The sequence below is a fragment of the Chelonoidis abingdonii genome, chromosome 24 (assembly GCF_003597395.2).
Source record: "Chelonoidis abingdonii isolate Lonesome George chromosome 24, CheloAbing_2.0, whole genome shotgun sequence".
NCBI lineage: Eukaryota > Metazoa > Chordata > Testudines > Testudinidae > Chelonoidis > Chelonoidis abingdonii.
Genome location: NC_133792.1, coordinates 22079350 through 22099147, shown reverse-complemented (window position 1 = coordinate 22099147; position 19798 = coordinate 22079350). Strand labels below are relative to the sequence as shown.

At 42.2% G+C, this 19798-nt stretch overlaps 1 protein-coding gene across 4 annotated transcripts in view; it reads left to right on the top strand.

The window, feature by feature from the left end:
- The window catches only part of TTLL11 (tubulin tyrosine ligase like 11), a 231818-nt gene that overhangs the window by 166818 nt on the left and 45202 nt on the right, over positions 1-19798 (top strand). The gene's annotated exons all lie outside the window — the stretch shown is intronic.

The following is a 19798-nucleotide window of genomic DNA, read 5'->3' as shown; positions in this document are numbered from 1 at the left end:
GGGACCGCTGGAAAAATTCCATTTGACACTTAGAAGATCTCAACGTAAGTGTAGAGGAGTACACCAGGGAACTGCTGAGATATTACGTCTCTTACACAATGATTTTTTCTTACTTAAATTACGTATTTTCAACCAGGGATCTCCAAAGTCAGATATCAAAAGTTGATATAAGACCTTTTTCCATCTCAGGAGAATACTGCTAGAGAGATGAGAAACTCAACACCCTCTAACCATCACCTACCCTAAGCTATAAAGTGCTGTCATTTAGAGAAGAATGTGGAAGAGGAAGGTAAAACAAATTTAAGGGCCCACAGAAATGGAAGGGGAATAGGGAAACAGAATTACGGCTGGATAAAGTTTCTTTAAGAAGATGAATTAAGATGTATCTTAATTTGCCTTTGGGAATGCAAATTTTACAGATGGACACCTCCAGTGGAAGTTGTTACTCCTACTAATACAAGGGTTAGAGGAGGACAATTTTAAATTCAAGTCCCTGATCAGTAAAAACTATACAACATATACTTTTGACACATTTATGTGCAGTGCTTCTTGTTTTATATACTTGTTAGTGGGATGCTGGAATTGCATGTATGGTTTTGGATCTGGATCTGGAAGAATCACTTTAAATGAGAACATTATTCTAAGATTGCCATCCTTTCCTCTCAGTCAAGGTAATTATCTTTGCCACAATGCATAAAATAGACAGTTATTGTAACAAACTTGTCTGCAAGGAGAGAGAACTGGCCTGATTCTCAGTGTACAAGTACTGCTACTTGAAAAGAAACAAATTAATGGCCCTCAATTTATTTGAGTGCTGAGAACAAGCTACTGCTTAGACTCTCAATTTAATATCAAGGTCTTTCTCACAAATCCAGTGTTTTCTGGTGTATTTTTAAGGTGATAAGCTGTTTATAAGCTTGAGGAAATGATAGCTCTGAACTGTAGACATTGCCCCAAGACACTTTATTTGGTATTTGGACGGTAAATGTTCTTGCACTCCTTTGACCCATGCACATTGTTCGCAGTCAAGAAAATGTTTGTCATTCTAACAGATTTCTTTGGACATTATTTTGGGCATTGTCCTCTCCTCGCTAGAAATACATTCCACTTGAGGGCTGGTCTACGCTCCGAGGGAAAATCGATCTCAGATACGCAACTTCAGCTACATGAATAATGTAGCTGAAGTCGAAGTATCTAAGATTGAATTACTCACCATCCTCATGGCGCGGGATCAATGTCCGTGGCTCCCCATGTCGACTCCGCAACTCCGTTCGGGTTGGTGGAGTTCTGGAATCGATATAAGCGCGTTCGGGGATAGATATATTGCGTCTAGATGAGACGCGATATATCAATCCCCGAGCAATCGATTGCTACCCGCCGATATGGCGGGTAGTGAAGAATAGCCTTGGGCCATTGTCTACACTACAGATAATATCGATTTAGCTAAATCGGTTTTATAAAACTGATATTATAAATTCGATTCATGTGGCCACACTAGGACAGTAATTCGGCGTTGTGCGTCCATGGTCGAGGCTAAAGTCGATTTCTGAAGCGTTGCATTGTGGGTAGCTCTTCATTAGCTATCCCATAGTTCCGCAGTCTCCCCCGCCCTTGGAATTCTGGGTTGAATCATTATTGTCGCGGTGGTCTGGGTAATGTCGTCAGTCGTTCCTTCCTCCGGGAAACATCAGCTGACAATCCTTTCGCGCCGTTTTCCCTGTTGCCCTGGTAGACGCCATAGCACGGCAACATGGAGTCCGTTCAGTTTTTTTTTTCCAGCCGTATGTGTCTGGATGCCGCGGACAGAGCGATACTCCAGCGCTTACACAGCAGCAATTCACTTGCTTTTGCATGATAGCAAGATGGTTACCAGTCGTTCTGTACCGTCTACTGCCGGAGTAAACTGGCAATTAAATGATGGTCATCTCTCCCCTCTTGTCTGGCGCTGCTATTCATTAGTTGCCCCTGGCTGAAATCGGGCCGGGGGCGCAACGCAAAAGCAAAATTGGGATGACTCGCCCCCCAGTCAATCCCTCCCTTTGGTTTTAAAAATAGAGTAGTCCTGGCTAGAATAAGGGCAAGTGTATTAGAGGACCAGTGTATCAGAGAGCACAGCTGGCTCCGTGTCAGTATTCACAGGGGTGCCCCTGGCAACAACCCCACCCGTTGCTTCCCTTCCCCCAGCCTTCCTGGGCTACCGTGGCAGTGTCCTGCCCATTTTGTGTCATGAAGTAATAAAGATGCAGGATAAGAAACACTGATTATAGTGACATAAAATGAGGGGAGGCAGCCTCCCGGGGCTATACAGTTCCAGGCAGGACAATAACCGGTGCGGGGAGAGGAGCCCCAGCATGCTGCTGCTATGGACAGTCCTGAAATCTTTTCTTTACACAGGAAAGGGAGGGGGCTGATTGAGCTCAGCCCCCAGTTTGCTATGAGGAGATGGTTACCAGCCGTTTCTGTACCATCTACTGGGAATAACTGGGAGTCATTCCCATTTTTACCCCAGGCGCCCCGACAGCCTCACCTTAGCCAGCCAGGAGCACTCATGGGCCGATGGCGACGATGGATATCAGTCATATTGTACCGTCTACCACTGGGTGAGGGAGAGGAGCGGATACTGCTCTTCACTGCTGCAGCATCGCGTCTACCAGCAGCAATTCAGTACACATAGGGTGACACTGAAAGAAGATCAAAGAAATGATTTCTTTCCCTTTTCTTTCACGTGGTGAGGGTGGGAGAAATGGGAGCTATCCCTGAACCAGCCAGACACTGTGTTTGGAACTACAGACATTGGGAGCTCAGCCAAGAATGCAAATACTTTTCAGAGACTGCTGTGGACTTTGTGGATAGCTGGAGTCCTCAGTACCACCCCCTCCCTCCCTCCATGAGCGTCCTTTGATTCTTTGGCTTTCCGTTACAACTTTGTCATGCAGCACTGTGTAGCCTGGAGATTTTTTTCAAATGCTTTGGCATTTCGTCTTCTGTAACGGAGCTCTGATACAACAGATTGTCTCCCCATAAGCGATCAGATCCAGTATCTCCGTATGGTCCATGCTGGAGTGCTTTTTTGGATTGGGACTGCATCGCACCGTTGCCTGATCAGAGCTCCCCGCTGGGCAAACAGGAAATGTAATTCAAAAGTTTGCGGGGCTTTTCCTGTTTACCTGCCTGCTGCATCCGAGTTCAGATTGCTGTCCCGAGCGGTCACAGTGGTGCACTGGGATACCGCCCGGAGGCCAATAACGTCGATTTCCGTCCACACTAACCATAATCCGATATGTTAATATCGAATTTAGCGCTACTCCTCTCATCGGGGAGGAGTACAGAAATCGATTTAAAGAGCCCTTTATATCAATATAAAGGGCATTGTAGTGTGGATGGGTACAGCGTTAAATCGATTTAAACGCGTAGTGTAGACCAGGCCTTAGTCTCTGAACTCTCCATTCTGAAAGCAAGATGCAGTGTTTTTTACTACTTAAGTTCCGTTGGATCTGTAAGTTTCTGCTAAAACTCTTGCATTGCTTTGAACATTTGGAATTCTCTTTTTGGTATACGAGGATACTGAATAACTACTTCAGTAATCATCTCCGATGGTTTTTTCCCACTCTGAAGAAGGGATTCACTTTAAGTATATCCATGATGACTGGAAAAGACACTTTTCTCAACATAATTTTCTGGCTTCCTTTAGTTTATAGAAATATGTGAATTCTTGGGATAAAATTTGAAAGCCGTATAGTGCTGTTGTTCTAGCAAGAGACTTATAACTGTCATAACTGAGTGGTAAATGCAAGTGTTTGTTTTGCTAGCCTTTGGCCTTTAATGCATGAGAAACGAGAAATGAATTGGCGATGGAATTAAGAGAGCATTTCTCCAACTTTGGAAAACTTTATTACTCTTATCAGCTCCAGGCCATGAAAAAGCTAGTTATTCTTAGATCCCACACATAATGAATATGAGTATTAGACCGTAACCATATCTTGGAACTGTTTACTTTCTTTTTCCATTCATATTCACATAATAATGTAAAAGGACTGCAAAGTAGGATTTTAAAGGACAGCAAAATTAAGTGCTTGGGAATTTGGCTTGACTTAAGCACAAGCACTGAACAGAAAAATAACATTTTTCCTTCTTTCAAGTGTCCTTCAGGTGTCAGTTCTGCAGTATCCTGGTTTTATTACATCCATCACGAGCAGCTTAAGGCTTCCAAAAACATAGTCACAGACAGACAGATGTTGAGCCTGTTTGGGGATTAGAAATATCCTCTTCCATTAAGTATAAATTAACTTAATCACCAGGTATGGAAGATAAGCAGCATAAACAGCATTCTCTGAAGCTTTCATTAAAATTAAAATTCTATTTAAAACTAGGCTTATATTTTCCACAACTTGATCCACCTTCAAAGAGATTATATCAGCTGTAAATTTTTACAGTGACAGAAATTAATGTATTGGGGGCAGCCATGTACTATATTATTTAACTTCTGCTGCAAGTGTTACTTTACCAAAAGGACTGATTGGCTTATTTTTCAGTAATAATTGGTCTCTACTCCCAGAAAAAATTGGGAAGCAATGAAACTGTTTCATGCCTAACCCCCTACAAAAAGAAAGGTGTAAAGCCACATGACTTGCAGCAGTGTGATTACTGGCAGCATGTTTTGTGTATATAGAGAGCATCCTCTTCAGTGACAGGGTTACTACTGATAAAATGCAATTTCAGTATTGTTCCCACTCCATTGAAGGGCATTATAAAGCTGCTTTTCTGTTGTAACATGGAAATGATTGCTCTCCAAAAATAATCCTCACAGGGAAGAAATACTGTGTTCTCTGTTGTGCTGTAAACCATGTGATGGGCTAATTTAAGATCTTTGTAATTGTAAAGCTTGATAAGACAATTGATATCCTTCTGGCGTATGTTGTGTTTCTGGTTTTAAAGTGCATATTAATACAGAAACAAAACATATTGTGAAGAAACAATAGATTCCATGACTAGATAAAGATGGAAAGCATAGAAGTGCACACAGTGCATATAATTAAGAGCAAAGTGAAGTACTATTAGAAACAGTATTAACTGAGCAGGTCTAAATCTACTATGAATAATATCTACCTCTACGGAAAATATGCAAGTATTGGGGGCCAAATTTCATCATCTTTGTTCTACGCTGAATGCTTGTTAGAGTACAATAGATTCTTTCAGTGCATGTTATACATTCAGGTTCCGTATTATGTTACGGAACCTGAATGTATTTGGTTTTACACCACCCAAAAATATTCTAGGCAGTATTGTCAGCAGAATCAGTTACATCTATATTAATAAGCCTTTAACTAAATATTAATTGTTATAATTATTCTTTAAATTTGAATAATACATTGAAATAATAATTAGATTTAAATATTCTTTAAATAAGAAAATTAAAAATTATTAATGTCATTTAGGAACAACAATACTATCTTGTATTTCTTTAGCACATAGCATCTCAAAATGCTTTTCATACATTAATGGATTCAGACTCTCAGAAATCACGTGGGGTTGATTAGTGATACAGATGGGGAAACCTGAAGTTAGGCAGTCACTCTGTGGCTGAGTTGGAAATAGAACCCTGATCTCTGTGCTTTTAACCTTTCTGTCTGTCTTCATTGTGCTTGATGTGCTCTCTACTGATGTTTGCCCGCCAAATCACAGTTGTTCCCTTGGGGGGACTTAAATAATCAGAACCATTCAGAGTGTTTGGATATAGTCTAATCTAATCAGGCTCGTCCCCTGTGCCCCTGGGGAAGTCTTAATGCTCTAAGCATTGGGTTTGAAATGCTTTAACTGTCTGAAACTTCTGGTTTAAATCTCAGGAGAGCCAACTGAGTCTTTCATGCATCCAAAATAGAAACATTGGAATCCAAACATTTTCCTGTATGTGGGTCTTTCGAGGCCTTGAAAAAAATTAGGTCCTGTCTGCACAGTAAGACATTAGAGATTTCAGCAACTTATCTGCTCAGGAGAGTAGAGATTTGCTCCATTGTCCCTGGCCAAAACTTTCTTCCCTTACTCTTGCACGTTGTAGCCTATGGATGGCTACATTTCACTGGTGCTTTATGCCTACAGTTTGTGGGTCAGATTGCTCTTTTTATGTACATGATTTATTCATTTGTGTTGTGGAATATTGGAATTGATTGATAAGAATGGCCATATTGGATCAGACCAATGGTCCATCTAGCCCACTATCCTGTCTTCCGACAGTGGCCAATGCCAGATTATTCAAAGGGAATGAACAGAATAGGGCAGTCATCAAGTGATCCATCCCCTATAGCCAGTCCCATCCAGTATCTGGAGTCAAGAGTTTTCTTCACATCAATAGACAATCTATCCAGCATCTGAATGGTAATATATACAGTAGAGTAGAAGCTTGGGGTCAAATCATGCCTTCGGTAGGGTGACCAGGTGTCCAGTTTTTGACCGGGTGTTCCGGTCGAAAAGGGACCTTAGCAGCTCTGATCAGCACTGCTGACCAGGCCACTAAAAGTCCAGTTGGCGGTGCTGCAGGGCTAAGCCAGGCTAGTCCCTATCTGTCCTGACACAGTGCTGCGCCCTGGAAGTGGCCAGCAGGTCTGGCTCCTAGTCGGGGGTGCCACAGGGCTCCACACACTGCCCCCGCCCCAAGTCCACACTCCCATTGGCCTCTGTTGATGCAATCTAAAATTGCATTTGCCTTTTTTGCAATAGCAGTGTATTGTTGACTCATATTGACAGGTTGCGATCCACCACAACTCCCAGATCCTTCTCAGCAGTGCTGCTGCCAAGCCAGTTATCCTCTATTCTGTATTTTTGCTTTTGTTTTTTCTTCCCTAAGTGTAGCACCTTGCATTTTGTCTTTGCAGAATTTCATTTTATCTGTACCCCAGTTCTCCAATTTATCAAGATCCCTTTGAATTTTAGCTCTATCTTCCAAAGTGTTTGCAACCCCCCCCAGCTTTGTGTCATTTGGGTGGGTGGGTTGTGTCATCATGTGGGTAAGGAATGGTGTCCTTAGCCTCTATTTCTCAGAGGATGGAGATGGATGGCAGGAGAGAGATCACTTGATCATTGCCTGTTAGGGTTCACTCCCTCTGGGGCACCTGGCATTGGCCACTGTCAGTAGACAGATACAGGGCTAGATGGACCTTTGATCTGACCCGGTACAGCCATTCTTATGTTCTTATCTGAAAATTTGATCAGTATGCTCTTTATTCCTACATCCTGGTCATTAATAAAAATATTAAATAACACCAGACCTAAAACAGATTCCTGTCAAACACCAGTTGAAACCTTCATTGTCATACATTCCAAGGCCAGAAGGGACCATTGTGATCATCTAGTCTGGCCTCCTGTGTGACACAGGCCCATAGAACTTCCCCAAAATAATTCCTAGAGCAGATCTTTTATAAAAATATAGTCTTCTGACTTTTCTGTATTATTATTAACAATTCTATCATATCCATCTGGTAATGGACCAGTACCATTCTCAGAATTCTTTTTGTTGCTAGTATATTTAAAAAAACACTTTCTCTTGTGCTTTATTCTGCTAGCCATAGATTTCTCCTTGTCCCATTGCTTCCCTTATCAATTTTCTACAGTTTCTTGCTGCTTATACATATTCATTGCTATCAACTTCTCCTTTGTTCCATTTTGTTTCTAAATTAGGTCAGTTTTTTAATCAGTACGGTCTTCTTTCTTGATTGTGGGATAGTGGTTTTTGGGGCCTCTCTTCTTAAATGATTCCCAATTATCATTCATATTATTCTGATTAAATTCTTCTTCCCAGCTAATTTCGCTCAAAATTGTTTTCAGTTTTGTTAAGTTTACCCTATTCTGCTTGATTCATGAGAGTGAAACTTGGCTCCCACACACTGTCCCACTGAAGTTCTAATGTTTGTATTTCACTCTTTAATTTGAAAAGCTAAATACCTTATTAAGAGTGATTTCACTTTTCGTACCTACTTCGAAGTAGAAAAAATAATTTGTAAACACTTTGTAAAGTTGTCAGCATTTCTAGTTTCAATAGTTGGAACTTTGTACAGTTAAGACTCTGATGTGCATTGAAGTTAATGGTAATGGAAAAAACTGAACTATAACTGCTGGGTTCCATTCACAGCTCTGCCACTGACTTGCTCTGTGACCTAAGGCAAGTTACTATGGGCCTGATTTTCAGAGGGACTGAGCACCTTATAACTTTTCCTAATGTCAGTGGAAGCTGAACCAATTGTCAGCATCTCTGAAAATCAAACTGTTAGCCTCCCTAGTACTCCATAAAGATAATCATTACTTGCTTCAAACGAGTGATGTTAAGCTTATTTAATATTTATAAAGTGCTCTCAGGTCCTCAGATGAAAGGTGCTATATAAATGTGAATTACATTTAAACCAACCCTATGTCTTATAAATAGGTATCTTGGAGTTAGTTATATCTGTTTGTCTGCCTATTTGTAAAAGATGCATTGGCTAGCAGTGGAAGATTACCCAAGCTGAAGCTTAGTCATCATTCTACTTGGTGAACCATGAATCTGGGCATTACAGTTATACAATCTAGAGGCGCTAAAGGCATGAGTAAGCTTCATAACATCTCCTATGCAGGATTCACCATAACGTATGTGGTGGCCTGCTATATTATCCTTCAGCACTAGCACAGATATAAAATATGCATGCAGGATGTATAGCAAAATCCCTCAAGTGGAACAGGTATTTCCTGTCTACTCGTTCCACCTCCAAGTTTGTTTCCATGTCCTAGTTGCCTTTATTGCATGCCCAGAGGTGAGTGCCATTGTGAAGATCCTCTGTCATGCCTTGTGTCTCATCAGGTAGCCTGGGTGGATTTTCCTCAAGGAAGTTCCCTGGGTTTAAAGCAACTGCTACAGGCATAAGGAAGGAAAACATTTCCCCTTAATTTTTTCACCCAAATGTAGCTGCCCAAATGTGGGTTACTGCCATCCTCAGGGTTCAGGGGTATAGCACATGTAAGTTTCTGGTGCAGAGCATTGGCCTGGGATCACATTTAGCAAAGATTTCCAGGTTGACATTAGGTTCCAATAAATTCAATTTATTATTGACAAATGTTGCAGCCAATTTGACCCTGAACCAGAACCCTGTGTGTCTTTGAGGTCTGCCCCATGGTACTTAAATAAGTTACCCAGATGCTACAGTGGTTGGTGCTGCAAATAAATGACAATCTTCTATGTAAGCTGTAAAGAGCCTGAAGAGTTTCTGATTCCAAACAAATAAACTGTTTTCCCAAATTTTACAGAAATGTAAATGTACCAGTAAATCCTGAATAAATTAAATGTTGACAGATAATCTGGATTTCAGAACAAACTTACAAATTTTTCATTTATACAGTGTTACCAGTGAAATTGTTTTCTCATTGAACAAATACTCGTGTACCTTAAGTCTGTCCTCTGTGGTGTACAATGGTTTAATTATTTTAACTAGATGCTCCAATCAGTAAACATGGCAGGGAACTTGTCATTTTAATGAGACTGTTCTGTTCTTAGACCTTTGCTATTTATTTTTATCAATTACCAGCAGTAGATGCATTTACTAATAGACTGAATACAGCTGAAATACTTTGTGGACGTGCCAGTGCATAGACCATGTGAAATATCACAGAGAAAAAAATTAAGATGACTTTTTTTCGGTTGATGTAAAATGTCTTAAACGCAGAAGATAAATGCTATATGAAAATGTATGTAATGACTTGGATATAAATTAATAATGGAGAGCTAATTAATGACATTCTGTTATCTCTGAAATTGCTCTGTTATTATAAAATTGCTTCAGAGTGCTGGCTGTAATTTGGAGCTAGTTGGCTGTTAACAATGCCATGATTGGAATGTATGATTTAACTCGGCTCCTAGAGATAGGGACCATGTCGTCTTCTGTACACTCTCCTAGGTGCTTAACAAATAATACATACTATCAGTAATATCCTCTTCCATTTAACATCAGATGTCACTCGCAACATAATAACATTGGTTATTTGCAGTGTTTTTGTAGCCATGTTAGTCCCAGGATATTAGAGAGACAAGGTGGGTGAGGTACTGTTTTTATTGGACCAACTTTTGTTTGTTAGAGAGACAAGCTTCCAAGCATACACAGAGCTCTTCTTCAGGTCTGGGAAAGGTACTCGGAGTGTCTCAACTAAATACTGCGTAAGGTAGAACTGATTGGTAAGCTTCAGGAGTTCACATTTAATGGTCTCTTGCAACATATGTTAAGTAGGCAGGTAACACCTCAGCAGTCATAGGACAAGGAGGGTTAGCGGGTTATGGATTGTTCTATTGAGCCATAAATCCAGTGTTTTCATTAGAGTCCAGGATTTTTAGTGTCTAGCAAGGTTATGAATTTAAGATCCCAAACTCATCTTTTGAAGGTGTTATGCAGGTCTCTTTTGAGGCTGAGGACTGAGGTCAGATATGGAGTGATTGTTTAGCGGAAAGTGTTCACCCACAGGTGATATGGTGTTTTCATCTTTTATCGTTTTCCTGTGTGAATTCATATGAGAGCGTTCTGATAGTCTTGCTTCACCCACATAGTTGTTGTTGGGGCATTTAGCACATTGGATGAGGTACACCATGTGTTGTGATAGGCATGTATAGGAGCCATGCATCCTGAAAGGTGTGTTGTGGGGTGTATCATCGTAGCAGTGGAAATGTGTCTGCAGGTTTTTTATCTGTTGTTCTGGCAGGGCATGGTGCTGCTTTGAGTTTGTATGTTCTGGTCTGTGGGCAGCTTGCTAATGCTGATGAGGTTGGGGAGGAGGTGTCTGGAGGCCAGAAGAGAGGATTTGGGAAAGATTCATTTCAGGGTGTGGTCCCCATCGAGTATAGGTTGTAATTTGTAATTGTCTACTGGTACCCTGTATGGGTTCCGATTTGGGATGACAGATGGCAACTAGCGGTGTGCGGTTAGATATATGTATTTTTTCTCCTGTATTGGAGCAGATTCACTTGGGGTAGTTGGGTGGCCCATTCCATTATGCAATCGACTTCTCTGGTGGAGTGTCCTTGTTTGGTGAAGCAGTTTAAAGTGTGTTAAGATGCATATCCTGGACTTTCTCCTTGGAACATATTCAGTGGTATATAAGTGTGTGGCTCTAGATAACAGATTTCTTGGTGTGTTTGGGGTGGTTACTGGATCTGTGAAAATAAGTATGGTGATGCTTAGGTTTCTTGTATTGAGTTGTCTGTAGTGTTCTATTGTTGAAGCTGATTATATTGTCCCAGAAGTTGGTGGTGGTGTGGGAGTGTTCTAGAGAGAATTAATGGATGGGTGGTGGTGGTTAGAGTTGTGATGGCAATCTGAGGCAATTCAGGTTGTCTGTCTGTCCAAAGGATGAAAACACCATCATTGTATCTCAGATATATCATTTGGTTTTGTGTTGCATTTGTCTAGCAATGTTTCCTGAAGGTGGCCCATGAAGAGGTTGGCATATTGGGAAGCCATCCTAGTACCCATAGCAGTTTCCATGGTTTGCTCAAAGTGCTTGTTGTTGAATGTAAAGTTATGGGTGAGGATGAAATGGATGGGTGATGTGTTTGGGGTGGAGATCTGAGTATTGTCCATTGTCTTGTAGATATTTGAGACAGGCAGAATTGCCATCATTGTGAGGGATGTTGATGTCTAGGGAGGTGACATCCAGGGTGGCAGATACGGTGTTTTGAGGGAGGTTGTTAACATGCAGTTTCTGGAGGAAGTCAGTTGTGTCCTGGAGGAAACTGGCCCTTAGTGTGGTGAGTGGTTTGAGGATGGTTTCTATGAGCTTGATATTCCTTCAGTAAGAGTGGCCTCTGTGACCATGGCCTCCTTCAAGAGCTGCTTCTGCTGGTACCATGAAATGTGGACAAATGGAGGAAGAGTCTTGAGAAAAGGAGACAAAATTTTCACATGAGCTGAACCTAAACTATGGAACTTACTCCCCCAAAAGATGAGTGACCCCAGATCTCACTGCATCTAGGACTAAATGCAAAACACACTCGCTCACTCTGTGTGTCTGTCTCTGTCGCTCTCTCTCTGGTAACAGATTCTTAGCTACTGATATAGGAGACACAGATACTATTGTTTGTTTTCAGTTCTTGGGAGGTGCTCAAATACTACAACAGTATGTTAGAGTGTACATACGTTTGTCATGCAAAATCTCCAGCATTTTTGAGCTATATTAGTGTATCCATTGCTTTGAGAGTAGAGGCTCAACTGAGGGAATAATTAAAGCTTAAGAATCCAGAACACTGCATTTCCTTTTATTAGGTAAGTAACAGTCAGCTGATGCAAAAATTGCTTAATCTTAACTTCTAGCAATTCCCCAAATGTGAAATATACCAAGTGAGCATTCTTGGATATATTAATATAGCAACTCCTTCCTAATTTTACTCTGAACTTGACAGCTAAATTTAGGTACTGGTTTACACAATGTTGTGAATCTTGAAGCCTTTAATTAGTAATTGCAAATTTGTTTCTCCCTCAGCAACTTGTATTTGCATAAAGATTAAAGCCAGTAAGAATGAAGGGGATATAACATAGACAGGGAAAAAAACATTAATAAATTAGTAATCATGTATAAAAGATAAGTAGTCTTAGATGTCATTTCCATAAGCTTTATTAAAATTGAAATTCTTTTTAAAGATTTAGTTAATATTTTCTCCACTGTTAATCCTTTCTAAAGATAGATCTGTCATGAGCTGCAGAATTACAGAAATTAATGTATTGAGGTCAGACATTAGTATGTAAAATTAAACGTTGCTTTTATTCTGTATGCCACTATGAGCATTACCTGATATTTGACCTTTTGTTCATTTAGTTCAACTCAACTATGTCAGTCAAAACAATTAATTCTAAGGCCTGGGCTTCACTAGCGGGGGGGTTCGAACTAAGATATGCAAATTCAGCTACGCTAATAGCATAGCTGAAGTCGAAGTATCTTAGTTCAGTTTACCTGGCCATCCTCACGGCGGCGAGTCTACTGGTGTGGCTCCCCCGTCGACACCGCTTATTCCTCCTGCCGAGGTGGAGTACGGGTGTCAATTAGCAGATCGATTTATTGCCTCCAGACAAGATGCAATAAATCAATCCCTGATACATTGAACACTACCAGCCGATCTGGCAGGTAGAATGTACCCTAAGTAATATCTTCAAAATATAGGGCTCAGTTGCCATGCCCTGCCCCAGTTCTCCTCTGCCAGAAACCTATGGAGAGGGGACTAAAGGAGAGGAAATCTCTGCAAGATTCTCTTCCTGAGAATTTGCCCCAGATTATTCCATTGGGGTGGATTCCTCACCAGCACCATCATCCTGCAGAGCATTCCCTAAAAAGTATATTCTGATCTGTTATTCACAGAACGTTCTTTATGAAACATCACTGTAATGGCATCCGAACACATCTTACTGCTTCTGTGTTCAAAGAATATGTTATTAATCACCAGTACCAAGAGAAGAATGATCTGAAAGCTCTAGGTAGATGTATCAACCTATTAGATAAAAGAAGCTGTTTCCATGACAATCCCACGGCTAAGAACCCCAGCAAGAGGAATCTAATTTCCCTCTTTCCCTTTTTTTAATTAATAAGGTTCAAAGTGGGCTAGTGAGCATTTTTGAATTGTAACACACCATGTTCTAGCAAGTATGAAATGTGTAATTAAGAAGTCTAGTGGGCATGTTTGCATGTATAGCTGACAGTGCACTTCCAGAAGCAATTCAGAAAGTCGGTTTTGGTATAAAAAGGGCAGGTATGGTTAAGTCTTCACCACATTAAAATTGGCCTCACTCCATATGCATCATCCTGGCAGTTGAGTTCAGCTGGGACATTCTATCTATCTGGGACTCTCTATCTGAGGGGGGTTGGTAAGAATCTTAGGGGACTGAAGTCCTAGAGTTTGTTCCAACTTTTGGTCCAACAGAGTCAGTTTGAAATTTAGGGTATGCTTGCAAGGCTCAATTATTGCTTAGGGTTTTGACTGAGGACAAGTGCCAGCATAGTGCAGGATGTTGTATGGCAAGAGGAGTTCCTTCTTTGGTTGATTTGTGGCTTGGTAGTTTAAATTACTGTAAAGTTGTTCATGTTCTCATAGCAATGTAATTTTGCATAAAAATGAATCTCAAGGCTTGACCCTGAACAGCACTGGTGTGCCACACTGCATCCAGGCACAAAGTGATGAGCAAAACAAAGAATACAGGGGAACCCACCCCTGCATTAATGAGAACAACTCCCAGGTTACTTCTACCTAGCAGTAAGAGTATGTATGCTATCCAAGATAAACGACAGTGCTTAACTCCATGGATGAAATCCTGGTCCCGTTGATTTCACTTCATGTCCCTTCAGACGCACCCAGGCTCTGTCTCTGTACCCCACTACTTTGTTATCCTGCATAGTTGAGTGGCTGTGGAGCATGCTTGAAACGTATCTAACTATGGTTAGTGTTTAGCCTTATGCCCGTGCATAGCATCCAGTCACACTTACATTGCAGCATAACAACCTTGTTCATTATGCAGGGACTTCCAGAATCAAGGACAGAATAAGCCATTGTTTGGAAGTTGTGTTTTGGAGCAGGTAAGAAATGGATGGAAAATGTTGCAGGGAGTCTTGTTGAACATCAGGTTTTGATTGTTTCCTCTTTAGTGGTTTATTGTACTGTACCTCACAGGCAACATTAGAAACATGAGATATGTCTTGTGCTAATGTGTATTTTGCAGTTAGTTGTTGAAATAATGGTGGAAATGGAAGTGAAATCCTGCCATAAATTGTTGGTCTGATTACTCTCTCCTTGGCCTTTTGTTTCTGGAAGAAATGTATACTTTCTCCTCTTCATTAATGCACATATAACTGACAGTGCTCACACTGCTCCTTTGGGAGTTATGTCATCCAGTTTACCCTTGTGTTGCATAAAAGGCAGATTGCAGCTGAAGCACAGAGAAAAATGTAATGAGGCATTTGCAAAAAAGTAAAATTTATCTAGCAGTTGGGTAGGAAAATATGTTGTGCATTGGTCAAAAAAATGCAGATCAAACTTAAACTGACTGTGTGTCTGGCTCTGGTATACTTAGCTAAGTAGTTTTATTTAATTAGTCACATTAAGACCACATATTTAAGTCAACCAGTGCACAGAAATTGGTTGTATATAACTTGAATGGATTAAACCTCCAGAAAGTAAAACTACCAGTTTTGGTATCTAGGGTAGTAGCTGAACTTTGAATATGCTTTGTGAACATGTTTGTGGTTAATATGAGCGTGTGGAATAGGCCTCTTATGCTAATTAAATTTCACAGAAATGAGAGAGAACTCTCATACTTGTAGGTTGCTCATACAAGCCTTTGACTGGTATGGTTTATTATTGTTTAAAATGCAAAATTCTCAGACGACATCATTACCACTTTGAATTACTTTTCCTCACAGTTTTAATATGTATTATTATTAATATAATTAAGCTCTACAGCATATCAAAATAGAAATATTGTAACAAAATCTGATAGAAAAAATAAATGCTAATACAAAACAAATTAAAACTAAATTTTATTGTACCATTAAAAAAAAAAAAGGTCTTTGAAAGAACTAAATTGTCTTTTTACTTAATCCAAGTTCAAGATCTAGCAATGGAGGTTTGAATTAAGTATAGTTGTTCTGATCAGTGCATTAGGAAAATCTATTTAGAATGAAATATTTTAATTCTTAAGTGTATAAGACATCTAATAGTGCTTGAAAAAAGAAATATGTTGTTGATAAACTTTGTAAATTCTGTGTTTAAGAGCTATTCTAATACAAGCTTCAAATAATAAATTGATTTTCAGACATTTTACTCAGGTTCCCAAAGGAGGTTGTTTGGTTTACAGACATGGTGACTAGAGGAAGGAAGGAAGGAAATTCTAACTGACAGTTGTATTGAAGAACCCGACAGCAATGCCTCTATTTTGTCATTATTCAATAATAATTATTTTCTGTAGCCCATAATTTGGTCTCTTGGCTAAGATCAAACGTTGTCTTTTTGGTTTACTATCTGAAATGTCCCCTTTCTGGAGACTAATAGCTTCCCCTTGCAGGGAGATTTTGTTGTTAGTAATAATCATGTTTGTTTTGGCAGTGCCTAAGAGCCAGCCAACAGTGGGCCCCTGTTGTGCCAGGCACTGTACAAACACGGGGTACTAGACAGTCCTTGTCTCAGAATGCTTACAATCTAAATAGGTCTTTCCCATCTTTAATCCCTTAATCCCATGTAAGAACAAACAGCCCTTTGTTCTTCGAGTGCTTGCTCATGTCTATTCCATTCTAGGTGTGCGCGCCCATGTGCGCAGTCCTTGGAGATTTTTGTACTATCCGTTGGGCCAGCTGTGGTGCCCCCAAGAGTGCCGTGCTCATGTGTCGGTATATCAGACGCCAGCCCAACACTCCCTCAGTTCCTTCTTACTGCTCATGGTGGTTAGTCGGAGCGCCTTTCCTTGCATAGCAAGGGCTAGTGGTTTCATCTCTTCTGACTTGGGGCCTTGTAAATAGTTGTTTATAGTAGTTAGTGTTAAGTAGTTGCTAAGTGTAGTTAGAAGTTAGAGCCCCAGGCGGACCATGCCCCAGTCTCCGGGGTTTAAGCCCTGCGCGGACTGTAACAGGCCTTTGCCTGTAGGTGACCCCCACAGCAGCTGCCTCAAGGGCTTGAGGGAATCACATGTGAAGGACAAGTGTTTATATTTGTAAAAAATTTTGATCCAGGACTCAGAAAGAGCAGGATATTCATTTCCGGGATCTCCTCACAGAGGCTGCCCTTCATCCAGCATCCAAGCCATCCTGCTAAGACTCACCTAGTACCTCGGCCTTGGTGCACAGCGCACCCCCAGCACCAAGCTCCACCCAGCACCATTCCCTGTCATCCATGCCCAGAAAGAAAACGAAGAAGCATGGTTCCCTGGCATGTGGCAAGAAAGGCCATGGGGCATCGGGCAAAGGACCCAATTTGGGCTGCCCGGACACTCCAGAGCCACGTGGATATGCCTCCCCGGTTGGGGCCCATAGCCCCTTAAAGGATCCACCACCAACTCCCAGAAGCAGTAGGGAACCCAAACTTCAGACGACACTGACGCCTTCCCAAGCTCCCCTGGCACTGAGAGAGCTGAGCCTCTGGCCACGCTGTCGGCACTCTGTGGGGAGTGGACGGACAATACCACCACAATGTATTACATCAACAGGCAGGGCGGTGCCAGGTCTTTGGCCCTTTGTCAAGAAGCTTTCTGCCTTTGGGATTTTGTGTGTGGCATGCCATTCATCTGATAGCCTGCACCTGCCTGGAACCAGGAACGTCTTGGTGGATCATCTCAGCAGGACTTTTTCGTCTCGCCACAAGTGATCATCCAGAGGTGGTCAGCATCATCTTTCAGAAGGGGGGACTCCCCAGGTGGACCTGTTCGCATCTAGGCAGACCAGAAAATGCCTCATGCTCTGTTCAATCCAGGGGATGGACAGGAGCTCCATGTTAGATGCCTTTCTCATTTCTTGACTGAGTGCACTGATGTATGCCTTCTCGCCAGTGCCATTGATTCACAGGGTCCTTGTGAAGATCAGGCAAGACAGGGTGAGAATTACCCTAATAGACCCCACGTGGCCTTGCCAGCACTGGTTTGGCACGTTGCTGAGCCTTTCGGTAGCCGCTCCTTTGCAGCAGCCCGTATGGCCAGATCTGCTGTTCCAGAACCACAGCAGCCCTTTGCACCCAAACTTGTCAGTGCTGAACTTGACAGCTTGGCTACTGGCTGGCTAAAGGTGGATGAATGGGCATGCTCTGCCCATGTTCAGCAGGTCTTGCTGGGTAGCAGGAAACCCTCCACCAGAGTGACTTACCTGGCCAAATAGAAAAGGTTCACATGCTAGGCCTTGGAACGGCATATTCGGGCTGAGCAGGTCCCGCTGCAGGAGATCCTGGATTATCTGCTGCACCTCAAACTCCAAGTTTTGTCCTTGTCATCGATCAAGATCCACCTGGCCACTATCTTGGCTTTCCATCCTCCATTTCAAGGCAGGTCTATCTTTGCTCATGACATGATGGCACAATTTTTTTGAAAGGTCTGTAGCATCTGGGATCCTGTCCCCGCCCCTCCTCCCCCTCCCACGGGGCCTGAATCTTGTGCTGTTGAAGCTCATGGGGCCTCTCTTTAAGCCTCTGGCTTCCTGCTCTCTTCTACTTCTCTCCTGGAAAGTTTTGTTCCTGGTCGTAATAACGTTGGCCTGTAGGGTGTCTGAGATCAGCGTACATACTTCAGAGCCACCCTAAATGGTCTTCTGCAAGGATAAGGTCCAGCTGTGACCTCACCCATTGTTTCTGCCCAAGGTTGTTTCCCAATTTCATGCTGGCCAGGACCCATACTTACTGATCTTCTTTCCAAAGCCTCATGCATCAGATGAGGAGTGCAGGTTACACACCCTGGATGTCAGGAGGGCGCTGGCCTTCTACATAGATAAAACAAAGCCATTCCGTAAGTAAATACAGTTTTGTTGTAGTGGCAGACAGAATGAAAGGTCACCAAGTGGCTACTCAGAGGATTTCGTCCTGGATCACGGGCTGCATCTGCTACTGCTATGAGCTGGCAAAGGTGCCTCTGCTGGCGATCGTGATAGCACACTCAGCTAAAGCACAAGCGTTGTCAGCAGCCTTCCTGGCACAGGTACCAATCCAAGCGATTGGTAGGGCTGCTACCTGGTAGTCTGTCCCATTATACGCTGACCCAGCAAGCTTGAGATGACGCTGGCTTTGACAGAGCAGTGCTGCAAGTCCATGAACTCCGAGTCCACCTCCACTGATACTGCTTGTGTCACCTAGAATGAAATTGACATGAGCAATCACTCGAAGAAGAAAAAAGTTACCTACCTTTTGTAACTATTGTTCTTCGAGATGTTTTACTCATGTCCATTCCATTACCCGCCCCCCTGCCCCTCTGTCTGAGTTGCTGGTAAGAAGAAACTTAGAGAGCATAGGGCCAGTGCTTCATATACCAACGAATGAATGTGGCACTCAAGGGGGTGCCACAGCTGGTTCTGCAGATACCGCAAAGGCAAAAATCTCCGCTGACCATGCACGTGGGCGCGTGCACACCTAGAATGGAATGGACGTAGAATCATAGAATATCAGAGTTGGAAGGGACCTCAGGAGGTCATCTAGCCCAACCCCCTGCTCAAAGCAGGACCAATCCCCAACTAAGTCATCCCAGCCAGGGCTTTGTCAAAACTCACCTTAAAAACCTCTAAGGAAGGAGATTTCACCACCTTCCTAAGTAACCCATTCCAATGCTTCACCACCCTCCTAGTGAAAGTTTTTCCTAACATCAGGATTAACACGCCAGCTCCTACAGAAAGAACTAGGGGATCTGTAATGACCACAAGCAGCCAGGGGCTCAGTTCTACATCTCACCCATACTGTGCTTCCACAGCAGCCACTAGTGCCCAGTTAGTTCAAGACCAGCTGAGAGGTGAGAGCACCATCTACTGAAGCAGGTGTTCTTGTGAGGTCTCCCATTCAAGTACTGAACAGACACAAGTTGGCTTTGGAGTTCAGACAGGTGTATGCTGGTCCTTGCACGCAGCTGTGCATAACCCACCCTGCACCCTCAGAGGAAGCTATGCAAGGCAAACCCCAGCTTGCTTTTGTGCATTGACATTCACTGCAGCAAATACCTGGAGCAAACAAGTATGTATTTTAATAAACTTGCTGGTAAAGCAAATCAACACATCTCGAAAAATAACAGTTATGAAAGGTAGGTAACTGTTTTTTTTCTCTGAATTAGGGGCCAAATGGGAACCACTACCTACTCAATCA